Genomic DNA, 14,408 nt, shown 5'->3' with positions numbered 1-14,408 from the left:
GAGCGCATAGCATCCGGACTGAATCCTGACCCATTCATATCAATGGATGTAGGCGCGTGGACGTTGTTTATCACGGATCATCCCTGTGTAGTGTTGTGCGCACTTGTGTTTTAAGTTCGGTGTCTAGGGTTCAGGTTATCGGAGTATCCCGTTATGGATTCCGCTACCACGGACCATAACGGAATTTAGAATCCATAACGCGATTCTTCGATAACCCGAACTTTAGACACTGAACTTAAAACACAAGTTCGCTCAACACTATCCCTATTTCACTCATGGCTGCTAGGAGATGTTGAGTATTACGCCTCGTTCACATTTCTGTTTTTCACTGACGTTTGCTTTGCATTTTCCACGGACGGCACACATACCCATTGATTTCAATGTGTCTGTTCACATATCAGTATTTTTTTTACTGACCGTGGGTCAAGCACTACTTTAGCCCATGATGCGGACCAAACGCGCCCATTGTAGATGGCATCCGTGTTTGGTTAATTTTCCACTGACCACTTATAGACAATGCTCTGGAAATTAACTTTCAGCTGAGCAGAGTCTGTGGAATACAGATGACGCACAGAGAGCAAAAAACGGACACCTGGACCAAACACGGACACCTTCATGGATGAAACATGTACTGATTTTTTTTTTTTTTTTTTTTTTTTTTTTTTTTATGGACGAGACCTTAGGCTACTTTCACACGGTCGTTAACTAAAGAAACACACTCATTTTTCCATGGACGTTTTTCCAGCCATTTGTGCACCTGTTTTCTGTACGTCTGTCTGTATTTAATGGCGTTTTGCATCCATTAAAAGCGGATGATTTTCATTGGGTTTTTAAGTTAAAATCCCAGTCCCTGCAGTGTCCTTAGTGTGTGTATATATATAGTATGAGCCCCATAATGCCCCCAGTAGTTATAATGACCCTCAAATTGTGCCACAGTATAAATATTAGCCCCTATTTGTGCCCTCATAGATATATAGTGACCCCCCCAGTTGTGCTGCCATATATGATGCCCCCACTTCACTGGATGCAGCAGGACTGGACGTTCCCAGCGTTGTGACGTCACGTGTGATGTGAAAACGGCCAGAAATAGGACCCTCTATTCAGTGGCCGTTAAAAGAACGACCTTAATTGGCTCTGATAACGGCCGCCATATAGGTGTTTTTCATTGTCGTGTACATGTGGCCTTATACTTCAGTGTTTCTTCACATGCGTGAAAAACACATCCACAATTGATTGCGTCCATGTGGAAACACTGAGCCCAATTGCAGACAAAACTGATAAAACTTTTGTGTAAAACTTCAGTTTTCCCTTGAACGGACCCTGACCCGTGTTGAGCGAACTTGTGTTTTAAGTTCGGCGTCTAAAGTTTAGGTTATCGGAGAATCGCGTTCTGGATTCTAAATTCCGTTATGGTCCGTGGTAGCGGAATCCATAACGCGATTCTTCGATAACCCGAACTTTAGACGCCGAATTTAAAACACAAGTTCGCTCAACACTAACCCTGACACATTCCGTATCACTCATGTGAAATAACTCTTATACATCCTACAGTTTTCTGATCTCAAAAAATCGGACATTGTGTTGGACATTGGATTTTTGCAACCATCATAAACCCTGCTCGTAGAGAGCCGTAGACTATAAACAATGCATTTTTTTCCTGTGCAGGAGTGGCCCAACTTTGTCCCATGTCGCCATGCTGTACCACTTAAAGCCAGTTGGACACATTGTGCTAATGAATGAATAGCTTTATTTCTGCACTTTTCGTTGTGATTTTTTCTTTATTGTGTTTTCTTCACACAGTGGGGGAGGTTTATCAATGTAGCAAAGAAATCCCAGCGGGCGCTGATTCTTTAATTCATGTATCCTTTATTTCATCATGGTAACAATGGACGCGTTTCGGCCCGTCCAGCTGATAAAGGCTGGACGGGCCGAAACGTGTCCATTGTTACCAAGATTAAATAAAGGATACACGAATTGAAGAATCAGCGCCCACTGGTATTTCTTTGCTACATTGAGGATCCCTTCCCGTGTGGGCGTCTTGTGAGGTTGAAAGTGCTGACCGTTCCTTACCACGGGGACATTCATCAAGACTGGCATTCCCATACGCCTGTCTTAATCCCCCTGCGCGGGAGTTACTTTCACACTCGCGTTTGATGCGGATCCGTCCAGATAATACAACCGTCTGCATCCGTTCAGAATTGATCCATTTGTATTATCTTTAACATAGCCAAGACTGATCCGTCTAGAATACCCTTGGAAGTCAATGGAGGACGGATCCGTTTTCTATTGTGCCAGATTGTATCATAGAAAACGGATCCGTCCCCATTGACTTACATTGTGTGTCAGGGCGGATCCGTTTGGCTCCGTTTCGTCAGACGGAGACCAAAACACTGCAAGCAGCATGGAGCCAAAACGGAGCCAAACTGATGCATTCTGAGCGGATCCTTTTCCTTTCAGAATGCATTAGGGCAAAACTGATCAGTTTTGGACCGCTTGTGAGAGCCCTGAACGGATCTCACAAATGGAAAGCCAAAACGCCAGTGTGAAAGTAGCCTAGATGCACCTAATTTATTAAGAGGCCAGTGCCTCCTAATAAATTAGGCGCATCTCTGCCTATCTGTGCGCCAGAAACTTACCCAGCTGGTGTACACTTGAGCTATAACTTATACCAGTGTCTGGCGCAAGATATAGTAAATTCAGACGGCAGCAGGAAGCCCCGTCCCGCCTGATGAGCCCTACACCTTTTACTGCAACTTCAGAAAAGTGTTGAGAAGCTGAAAAAGTTGCAAAATTATGGCGTGCACTATCATTTGCCAAGGAAGAGCATCAAGGTGGCTGCCTGGGTGAAGAAGGGGATATGTCCGGGTTCAGCTCTGAACCACAGGTGAATGTATGAACAGGGTCAAATACATGACGCCAATACTTACTGCAAAGCAGTGAAGAAGCTCTTAGCGCATATTATTGATCAAAAATATGTCGGGCCCACCTACCAGACGACAAGGTAGCTTCTTATCAGGTGGGACCTACTCTAACAGGTGTTTTTAATCAGAGTGAAAATGGAGCTGGACCCTCCATGTTAAAGTAGGTCCCACCTGATAAGAAGCTACCTTGTCGTCTGGTAGGTGGGCCCGACATATTTTTGATCAATAATATGCGCTAAGAGCTTCTTCACTGCTTTGCAGTAAGTATTGGCGTCATGTATTTGACCCTGTTCACACATTCACCTGTTCACTCAGTCTTAGTGGGGTGCTGCTACTTTATTTGTTTGCTGTATGTGTGTGTTTATATATGTGTGTGTGTATAATATATATATACACACACACACCTCCAGTTGAACAGCTGTATTATTGTTCTCAGCAGGAAGTCTCCAAGTTTTGCATAAACTAACAGCTTCGTGTCTTTCTGTTTAATGCTCCTCAGTCACAATGCAGTCTGTTGGTAAGAAGTATCAGAACGGTAAAAGTAAGGCCTCATGCACACGACCGTTGTTTGGTTCCGCATCCGAACCGCCGTTTTTGCGGCTCGGATGCGGACCCATTCACTTCAATGGGGCCGCAAAAGATGCGGACAGCACTCCGTGTGCTGTCCGCATCCGTTGCTCCGTTCTTTGGCCCCGCAAAAAAAAATAGAACATGTCCTATTCTTGTCCGTTTTGCGGACAAGAATAGGCATTTCTACAATGGGCCGCCCGTTCCGCAAATTCGCACCGCAAAAAAACGGAACGGTCGTGTGCATGAGACCTAAAAGGCAAGTTTCTGTATGTTTGTCCATCAGGTTTCACATACACGTTCCTTGTCATGCATGTTGGCGTATGGTACAGCTACCCTGGCAGGAAGTCCCTTTAGAAGATTTATTATAAGCTTGAAGCAAATCCTGGGCCCATATCAAGTTTATTTGCACTTGGAGAAGTCCTTGGATAAAAACTAATGGTAGATGTAGGATTTCCTGGTACATTTAAAGGGAGCCTGTCGCCTACTCTGAGTGTTTGAGACCGTTCATATAACGTTATAGCACAGTTGCCCAACAAATAGTACCTTTTTACCTTTCCAGATAAACGTTCCTCCGGATCAGTTTTTCAGTACAACCTTCCGTTTTTTTACTAAAGTGATTCCGAATCCGGTTTCCATCCATTTTCCTGTCAACGGACCAGCAAAATTGGATGACATTCGGATGGTTTCGTGCATGTCATCTGCATTTATGCGGATCCATTGACTTGAATGGACAACGGACCTGAAAAACAGACAGAAAGTAGGACAAGCTTAGTTTTTTTTTTCAGGATCCGCATACTCGAAAATAGGAAAACAGAACGGATTCCGTGATTCGGACAGCACTATGATTGGTGTCCGCATTTTTGCAGAGGCAATTGAAATTAATGGATCCGAAAAAACTTTCCGATTGGAAACGGAGTGTTATAACGGACATGTGAATGGACCCTTATTGTGTCTGTCCCACACCCAGAAGCTGAAAAAACACTATAAAGATATGCAGATTAGTGCCCAGGAGCATGCGCCCACGCATAAGAACTGTTGAGATTGGTGCCTCTGCCCATAGTGGCAGAGCGGTGACCGGTGCTTGCGAGAGATCTATAAGCCAGAGGAGGAGGATGAATTAGGAGAGGAGGGCCCTCCAGGGGACTGCAAGGGGAGCAGTTATGCCAGCACATCAGAGAGGGTCCTGGGCACTTGCGGCCATAACGCTGCTCCTGGGCATTTGTGGTACCCAATCCGCATATCTTTTTAAAGTGTTTTTTTTCGGCTTCTGGACGTGCGACAGACACAATTGAAGGTACTATTTCTATGTTGGACAACTGTGCTATAACGTAATATGAGCGGTCTGAAATGCTCAAAGTAGGTGGCAGACTCCCTTTAAAGAACATCTGACGCAAATACGCCTGCTCACAGAAACAAAGGAGACGCTAAATAACATTTGGTAAAGATACTTGTGTAGAACAATGGAATACACTCTCATGGCACCTGAAAGCTCCTGCTGTGTATACCACATTTCTTCTGTAAAAAAAAAATATATTTTCACTGACACAATCTGGCACAATAGAAGACAGATCCGTCCCCCATTGACTTTCAATGGTGTTCAAGACTGATCCGTCTTGGCTATGTTAAAGATAATACAAACGGATCCGTTCTGAATGGACGCAGATCCGCACCATGATGAGGGATCTGCACCAAACGGCAGTGTGAAAGTAGCCTAAGAGCAAAAAAAGTTTAAATTGTCGGAATAAAGGGCTGCTTGAAAAAAACATGAAACTCATGGGGCCAGATTTACGAAGACTGATTTAGGCACATTTTAACACCAGAATTGTGGTGCAAAATGCTGCATCTTAGGCTCTGCCCTTTCCTCCTTGGGTGCCACGTGTTCTGTCCAATTTTCTGCTCTCTTATGATGGAGCATAAAACCAGAATTCTTCCTGCGGATGTGAGCCTAGCCTAGAACGACGTGCACTTATTTTATCATTAGATCACATAGGGAGCTTTCTACTTGCTGTTATGTTTTGTTTTAGCTAAAGGCAGTTTTTGACTTGGGTAGGAAATTGCTTAAGGCTCCTTTTGTATTATGAGTCACGTAGGACAGAAAACCTACCTCAGTGTGTAAACAAGCAGATGGAAAATAATAGTTCCACGCCGTAAAACTTAACCCTTGTTTCTACTGTATGATCTGGTAGACAAGTGTAGTAGGGATGTGCTAAATACACCCCATGTGTGTCCTGTAGACCAAAGGAGTCAGCCATGTTAGACTACTACTCTAGGAGCCAGAAGTTTTCTTTTTCCATTGTGTCCAACGTATTCTGAGATCCTGCACGTGGAGATGTTGACTTCACGTCCCGCAAGTAACGTTCCTGAGTATCTCATGTACAGTATGTTGTTACTGAGATAATGACCACTGTATTTCGTTTTGTGCATTTAGGTATGAAAATGACAAAGCCTTGGTTTTACTGAATACATCGAATTTCCAAGTTAATTTGAATAAAGCCGTAACATTGGAACAAGTGATTATCTTTTAGCTGTAAAACCCAGAAAGTAGGTAGTTCTACTGAAACAGGATGAGGATAGCAGAGCATCAGGTTTCAGCCCTTAGGAGAACCCTAAGCCTTCCTTCCCTGCCAGGCAGATGAAAAGATTAGCTTAGTGGATTGCTTTCACATCTAATATTAAGAGCTGCAGAGCTCATTTAAAGGGCATTGTGCATTTATAGCTATCTTTACCCATTTTATAGTTTTCTTTCATTGTGGGAAAAAAAAACTCCTACCAGCAAAAGCAGAGTCAAGACTTGTCTGATACTTAGTTTTTCTATAGACGTTATGAGATGTGGCCCTGACAGCCAGGGGGCTTGAGACAACTCCCAGCTCAGACTCCTGTGACAAGGAAGGATTGCATAAGTACAGGGAGATTTTGCAATGTGTTGGAAGTCTCTGTGTGATACTTGTTGTGCACAATCGTTTTAAAGTATTGAGCAATATTCAAACATATTTAATCACTGATATGAAGATATTGCTTTACAGAGCACCAGCACCCTGTAATCTGTATGGGCATCATTGAACGACAGCGGGGAATAGGTGCCTATACCTGTGCGGAATAAGGGAGGCAAGCACTTGCCTAGGGCTCTAGTCACACGTGCAGGCTTTTACGTGGATTGCACACAGAAATCTGGATAGGTACCACAAGCATTCTGCATCCCATGCATGTGAGTGAGGTTTACACAAGTCTGCCTCTTATTCTTGTGGCTGCCACACAAAAAAGGTGCAGCCACGTGGCACTGCTATACTACAGTTGGGACGCAGCGGAGTACCGCACGACCTTACACGCAGCAGCAGCATAATCTGAACTAATTGCATAGCAAGGTATTTTAGCGGTTCTTTCCCCTTTAATTCTTTGTAATGTAGTTGGTTAGTGGTATCTGGTACCTGAGCACTAATTAGAACAAAAGTTTTGCGCCGCCATTAACAGTGAACAGCAAATCAGCAATTGTGGTTGGGATGCAGCATGTGGCTGTGCCAGAAAGACGACAGATAGCCACACTGGATGGGGTTAATCCTCGTGCCGATCTGTGGCACATCAAACTGTAAATCGGCACCAGAAATCTGGGTGCCACGGCAGGAATCTGAGGCTGACCCTCCTATTACTGCCATGGATTTACAGCTACAACTGCTTTGGTTCTGCATTCAATGTACCTCATTCGTGTGTGGCTGACCCTCCGTGGTTTCCATGTGGAAAGGGCACTAGGAGTGAAATGTCCCACACCCATTACGGATTCAGATGTAGATTTCACATGGGTTTTGTGCGAAATTATGGCCATGTGAGCGTACAGTCTACTTGAAATGTTGTGTGTTGTTCCCTGCGGTCTGTAAACTGGACATGGCAAGGTTTCTGCACGCCAACTGCGTGTGCTCTTTACCGTAATTGTTCCATCACTTGGCAAATATTTATTTCACAGCGGCACCAAAACGGTCTGAAGTGATGTGCTGAAGAGTGGGCTTACCTTGGACAGCTCCTGTCATCACCAGGGATATGTAACCGTGCCGCCCCTGTGCACCTGCTCTACTCATTGTTATTTCATGGCTAAGCCTGGAAAATCTTTTCAGAAATAGGACTTTTTTTTATTTAAATGCAGATTCAACACTTGAAAGTTTTTTGTGTTTTTTGTCGGGAAAATACACTGTTTGGGAGAGTCGAATGGAGCTACTGCTGTGTCCTGGAGATGTGGATATCAGTTCACCACTGATTTCCAGAATGAAAGGGTTCTTTATACTGCTTTGGCACTGCTCCGATATTTCAGTTATCGAATATCGCACACAGATTACTAGTAATAAATAAAAAATTCTAGGTTTTAGTTTGGTAATGCAACTAAAAACAACTGCTGGACCTTAGCTTTGGGGTGCAGAAACCTCTTCTGTGGCTCCTAGTGTGATTGTCTGGCCTCTAAATTCATTCAAATTCATTCATCTGAAATGTGTTTTATTATTTTGTTCCTTTTTGCTTGAATTTGTTTCATTTCATTGTTTAATTTGTTTTTGTTTAACTACCACCGGTGACTTTTGCATGATACACCCATTGTTTGCCTGACAAATGGTGTCACGCGCTTAGTTAAATGTATTACGTGTCTCCATTTAAAAAAAATGTCTCTTTTGGTTTTAAAACCGCCTGCAAGAAATGTAGGTATGGCTGACAGTGGAAACCAGGCTCTGTTCCCATTGGTGCTGTGCTCTGTTCCTTTGGGAGTCTGCTTTTTTCAGCTACAGAATTAGTATAGTCCGCATCGCTATTCTTGCCATCACAAACTCCAGAACCATCCACGGTAGGTTGAAATACTCTGTTAGAAGCCAATAAGATACATTGGTGTGCCTTCACATGCGGCAGATTTTCTTGTAGAAAATGTTCTACTACAGAAAATTCACCTGAACGAGGCTCGCAGAAATCCATGAGCTTCATGCCAGGACGAGCCCATTCCAATGAATAGAACTGATTGTCAGTCGCAGAAAATCTACTTGTGAAAGCCCCCTTAGGATTTATTTAGAACCCATTTTCCCAAACCAAGACTTTTAAGGCTAAAGGTAGCATAAACTGAAAGCCTATTTCAGCAGAGCAGACCGTTTAATATCTATGGGGACGCCTGATGGTGGTAAGAAGGATCAGACATCTTTGAGTGTACCCTGTTCTTTATTCTCATGGGTGATAAACTACCGCCGAAGGTGTCTGGCCCTCTCCCTATTGAGAAAACATGCATTCTTGGACGGTGGGTGGCCTGTCCTGACAAAATTGTAGGGTTTGACAGACCTTAATCTAATGTGTATGGCCAGCTTTAGTGTGCTGCGCTGTGGTCGAGTACTGCAAGGCCCTATGAGCCGCAGCGGACTGTAAGTAAACTAATCAGGACTGCGCTGTTTAGTCGCTCTGCCTTGTTGATTGTCACGTGGCACTTGCAGTACTGTGCGGCCATTAACAATACAGACTGAGCTGTTCTAATTACTTTAATTAGAGCCCACTTTGGCTCATATGTCCGTGCGGTAATGGCCTGCAGCGCAGCTATTGCACAGCCGTGTCGCGTCTGCGCTGCGTTGTTGTCTCCTAAGATAGCTGACAGTCAAACAATGAACTAGCTAATCGCTGCGACACCAAACTTTCCTCTAACATGCGCAAAAGCAGATAGGCCTGGGACGCAGGTAAGACTGTGACTAAGGCTCATATGACCTCAGTGCCTAACTTTTAGCGATGTAGGTTTATCATCTGGTAAATATCGTAGAAAACAGTGGCTATACCCACAGATCGGTATTTGATATGAGGCGCTCACCTCTAAAAGGCCTCACCTCAGACCTAGGTAAACAGAGTATGTAGATAGAATTAAGAGGGGCACTCTCTACAAAGGGGATCACACATGAACCGTAAAATTGATACTTAATTTTGATATTTAATATCTTCCCTGCAAATAACAACAACAATAATGGGCAATCCCTAAAATGTTAAAATATTTGCACACACAATAAAACCACATCAATCAATTTCAGAATATATTCCTAAAATCAACTATTCTGTGAAAGGAAAAAATAGTAAATTGTCCACCATGTATGTATATATATCTCCTTCTCAGGGATGGTTTGTCCTTGGTTACAGATACAGCACTATATCTTCAAAGATGGTGTTCGACATCTTAATTCCATTAAAGTGCACTAGTGCCGTTCATTATTTGAAATATATAGTCTAAGCAGCCCAGTATATCGTTATCCGATTTATATTTCAATGCTGTAGGTCAATTCAGCCTCAATTTTCCCTGGGTCCGTTGCTCTGTTGCGCTATGTGTGCGCTAGTTTTATCCAGAGCTAGATATAAGTTTTGCTTACCGGATTCTCAGGTGTACCCCTCGCCCGCCTCCTGGTAATCGGCGTCTCTTACCGGTCTCCCGCTCCACGGCGTCCTCCGCTGCCCTGCTTCTCACTCTTCACGCAGTGTCCCACGTGGTGACGAAGCTGGCGTCGGCACGGCGTGTCACGTGACAGAGCTCTCCCTGCTGGTCAGCTGGTTTTGCTTGCCGGAGGTTTTAATCGGGCTTGGGTTATTTCCTAGACAGGCCTGTGGTATTTTAGATGGAAGGTTCTTTGTATATACATCGATTCTTTGCGCTCACTTCCTGGATTCACTAAGCCTACAATATTCAGGGCAGTGTAGAGACCAGCTACATACGTGCTCTGCTCAGAAGTCCTAGGTTTATCATCTGCTTTAGGCCGCACGCAGACAGAGGTTGTTTGGGTCCACATCCGAGCTGCCGTTTTGGTGGCTCGGATGTTGACCCATTCACTTCACTGCAAAAAAAATATATAACCTGACCTATTCTTGTCCGCAAAACGGACAGGAATAGGCAGTTATATCAATGGCCGCCCGTTCTGCAAATTGCAGAAGGCACACGGACGGCTTCCGTTTTTTGCAGATCCGCGGTTTGTGGACCGCAAAAACCGGCACGGTCGTGTGCATGTAGCCTTACAATGATTTATTTTTTATTTTTTTTATTTTATTTATTTGCAGTTTGTAAATCTTGCAAGCGATCCTTTATAAACCTTTGGATATATCGCTTTCTCGTTGTGTAATAGTCTAATCTGTTAACCGCATTCTTTTTTGTCTGTTTAGCTTTGTTTTGTGTTGCGAAAGTTTCTATTGCGTTTGCACAGTACACCAGGATAAAACCAGGAGTGGGGAGCGTTGGCAGGCTGCCTGGCACAGATCTTCTCCTTGGACAGATCATCTCTTGTCCTGTGGGTGCTATGTATAGGTACTGCTGTACCAGCAGGCACAGTGCGCAGGCCAGTGCAGCTTGTGTGCCGCTTTGTTCTGTTTCACATGAGTGGGTTTATTTCATTGCTTTTCTATAGACAACCATTATTTAAGATGCGATCTGGAACATTTTTAGATTAAGGGGTTTCTGTCATGAGAAATAAGGTTATGTAGCTGACTGATATTAGCGATGTGCTAATGTCAGCAGTACATAACAGTGTGCTTTATAACTCCCTGCCTGCCGATAATGGCACAAAGTGCACGGTACAACTATTTTACCTATTTTGAAAGAATAGCATATTAAAATAATACTGCCATATCCACTACCTAAACCAGACCTGTCCACTCCAGCTACATTTAGGGTGCTTCCACACCTGCCTTTTTTTTTTTTTTTCACTTCTGTTTTTACAGGCATTTTTTGCACTTAGGTTTTTGGTGTGTATTTTGCTCTAAAAACACCAGCTCCAGATGTTAGCTGATGGTCTATGGGAAATATGAAACACTGGACATGCAAGCATTTTTTTTTGTATGTATCCGTGTCTAATCAGCATTTTTGGCGGATCGCGCATGGCCCCTATATAGGTGCGCAAAAAAAAAAAAACATCCATGTGCTGTCTGTATCCGTTTGTCCATTCTGCAAATTATAGAACATGTACTATTCTGAAGTCAATAGGTCTGCAAAAAATGCGGATGGCACACAGATGGTATCTGTATTTTGCAGGCCTGCCGTTTACGGATCGCAAAATGGATACGGTAATGTGCATGAGGCCTTAGGTGGTGTTTTCTTGTATTACTTCTTTTCAAAAACACAACATGCTATAGCTCATGGTGATTTTTCAGCCACTTTCACATCTCCTTATAGGGGACAAATGGCATGAAGAAAATGCTAGTGTTCAAACACATTGGGAGTCGTTTATCTATGACTGGTGCGTCAACGCTGGTCTTTGATATCCTAGACAGTGTGTTAATTTATGATGAGGCGCAATGAGGCCTCATGCACACAACTGTATTTTTGGTCCGTGTTTGATCGGCATTTTTTTGCGGATTGCACACAAACCCATTCACTTCTGGGTCCGCAAGAAAACCAGACAGCAAGTGGATATCATGATGTCGAACCCATTGACTTGAACGGGTCTATGATCTGCGAGATACGGCAAAAATAGGACATGTCCTAATTTTTGTGCTGTGGAGGCACTGACCCAAATGCCCACAGAAGGGCTTTCGAGTGTTTTTGTGATGCGGATGGTCGTGTGAATGGGCTCTATCTGGGGAATGAACAGAACACGTACCTGGTGCCCTCATTTTCCTCTTTTCAGATGCAGATCGTCCGATTCTGTCATCCATGATGGCTCTACCACTTCTAAGAATACCTGATGCATCAGTAGTCCAAGACGCTTCTTGCTTGTCCAGCCCTGCTCTTGGATTGGTCAGCACTGCTCCATTGAGCAATTCCAGCCAATCCAAGGGCAGCAGGAAGTGTCCTAGACTACCAAATCCAAAGTATGCACCAAAGTAGCAGTGAGACCATCTGGGAAGGAATTGGCAGATCTGAAAGATCACCAGGTAAGTGTATTATTTGTTCCCCAGTTACTGTGATTATTATTATTTATTTTTTTGTCTTGAACTGGAGGGTCACTTTAAGAGCCTCACTTGTAAAAGATTATATATACAGTAATTATTGAAGACAGCTATGAATTCCAGAAAAGCTCCTTTCACAAAGTAAAGGTCTTCTTCTTCCTCCTGCAGACTGAATGCCATTTACGTTTAAAAGGTGAAGAAATGCAGAAGGGAAGATGCCTATGTGAATGAGCCTGAAAGGTTGAATTCCACGGGAGCATATTACCAGATATCTGTCCAACTAGGGCACTGTGACACTGTCTACACAGTCGCTGTATTATTGATATTCTTGGCTCTTTGTGCTCTCATGTCACGTTGCACTTACTCATTTTTATGGAATAAAGTCCATGGTTTAAGCATTATCTCTTAAAGGCGCTATACATGGTGGTAAGAAATAGGAGTTGTACGGGGACAAAGAAAAGCACATTCTGCTTCAGCTGCACGGTTTACATGAGATATTCTCTCCTGGGAGTCTTTTTATTACATGCAGCTGTTCCCTTCCAGTAGCACCCCGGGGAGTAGAAGATCCGTCACCAGGTTTATGCTGGCCTATCTGAGAGCAGCAGAACATGGTGACAAACACTTGTAATCACAGTTTAACAGGTGCAGAACAAGCCAAGCTCTTCATTAGCCAGGCCTCCTCTTCTGGAGTCCTCTCCCTGCCCACCCAATGCTGATGGACAGCTTACTCCCTATGCACAGTAATGGCGAGAAAGCTTTCAACCAGCGGCTGCACCCGCTATAGGCCTCATGCACACGGACTTTTTTTTTTTTGCGGTCTGCAAAAATGGTTTCCGTTGTTCCGTGTCCGTTTTTTCTTCCGTGGGTCTTCCTTGATTTTTGAAGGATCCACGGACATGAAAAATGAACAAAAAAATCCAAGTCAAGTTTGCCTTTGAAATGATAAGAAAAAACGGACACGGATCACAGTCGCGGATGACAATCTTGTGTGCAGCCGTGATTTTTCACGGACCCATTGACTTGAATGGGTCCGTGAACCGTTGTCCGTGAAAAAAATAGGACAGGTCCTATTTTTTATTTTTTTTATCACGGTCTGGAAACGCTGATCACGGACACGGATGCCAAACGGAGCATTTTCCTTTTTTTTTTTTTTTTTTTTTTTTTTTTTTTTTTAACGAAAACGGAACAACGGACACGGATGCACTCAACAGCCGTGTGCATGAGGCCATACTGTGAGTTTATGGAAACAACTGCATATGGATAAGTAAGTGACACACTGTTATAATCAGGGTCTCGGTCACTACTGAATAGTGCCAAATAGGATAGCATACCCTTATGGCAGATTCTCTTTATAGGAGTTGGCTCATGAACCTATCCTGTGGATACTTGATAAACCTTATTCGTGGGCAAACTATTAATTAAACCAAACCCCGCAAGATTTTCGTGGTTAATTTCCTACAATCATGATGCTAGTGTGTCTAAAAATCCTTCTAGAAACCACACAGTTTTTATACATTGGACCCCATTCACGGACCACCTGATTTCAAGTGGTCGACACCCAATGTTAAAGGGGTTATAAGAGCTGACCCTGGACATATTCCCTTCTTCCTCCACTCAGCCCCTCTGACATTTCATGCTCCGATTCTCTCCCTTGCCCTGCGCTGTATCGCGCAGAGCAAGGGCTTTTTTGTTTACATTTTTACACTGCTAGACAAAGGCTTCTGCCTAGCAGTGTTTCCAGTGATGTCACCGGCACTAATGGGCAGGCTTTAGTGCTGTCCTAGCCGCTTTACAGGCCAGGGCAGCACTAAAGACCACCCGTTGGTGTCGGTGACGTCACCGGGCTCATTGCTGGGCAAAAGCCTCCGCCTAGCAGAGTCCTGGTACGTGACCGGATTGGCAGAAAAAGCCCTTGCCTTGCGCAATTCAGCCCAGGGCAAGGGACATGCTCTGATGCTCATGTCAGAGGGGCTGAGTGGGGGAAGAAGGGGATATGTCCGGGTTCAACTCTGACCCCGGACAACCCCTTTTAAAACAGTGGAAATTAGTATAAAAAAA

The 14,408-nt window shown here is 43.9% G+C and overlaps 1 protein-coding gene across 2 annotated transcripts in view; it reads left to right on the top strand.

Moving 5' to 3' along the window:
- KIAA0319L (KIAA0319 like) overlaps nt 1-14,408 on the top strand; it is a 94,081-nt gene that overhangs the window by 1,034 nt on the left and 78,639 nt on the right. The window lies entirely within an intron of this gene.

Source organism: Bufo gargarizans, chromosome 3 (genome assembly GCF_014858855.1).
Source record: "Bufo gargarizans isolate SCDJY-AF-19 chromosome 3, ASM1485885v1, whole genome shotgun sequence".
Lineage (NCBI taxonomy): Eukaryota > Metazoa > Chordata > Amphibia > Anura > Bufonidae > Bufo > Bufo gargarizans.
The sequence above is the reverse complement of the archived record's forward strand: the minus strand, read 5'-3'. Positions and strand labels throughout refer to the sequence as shown.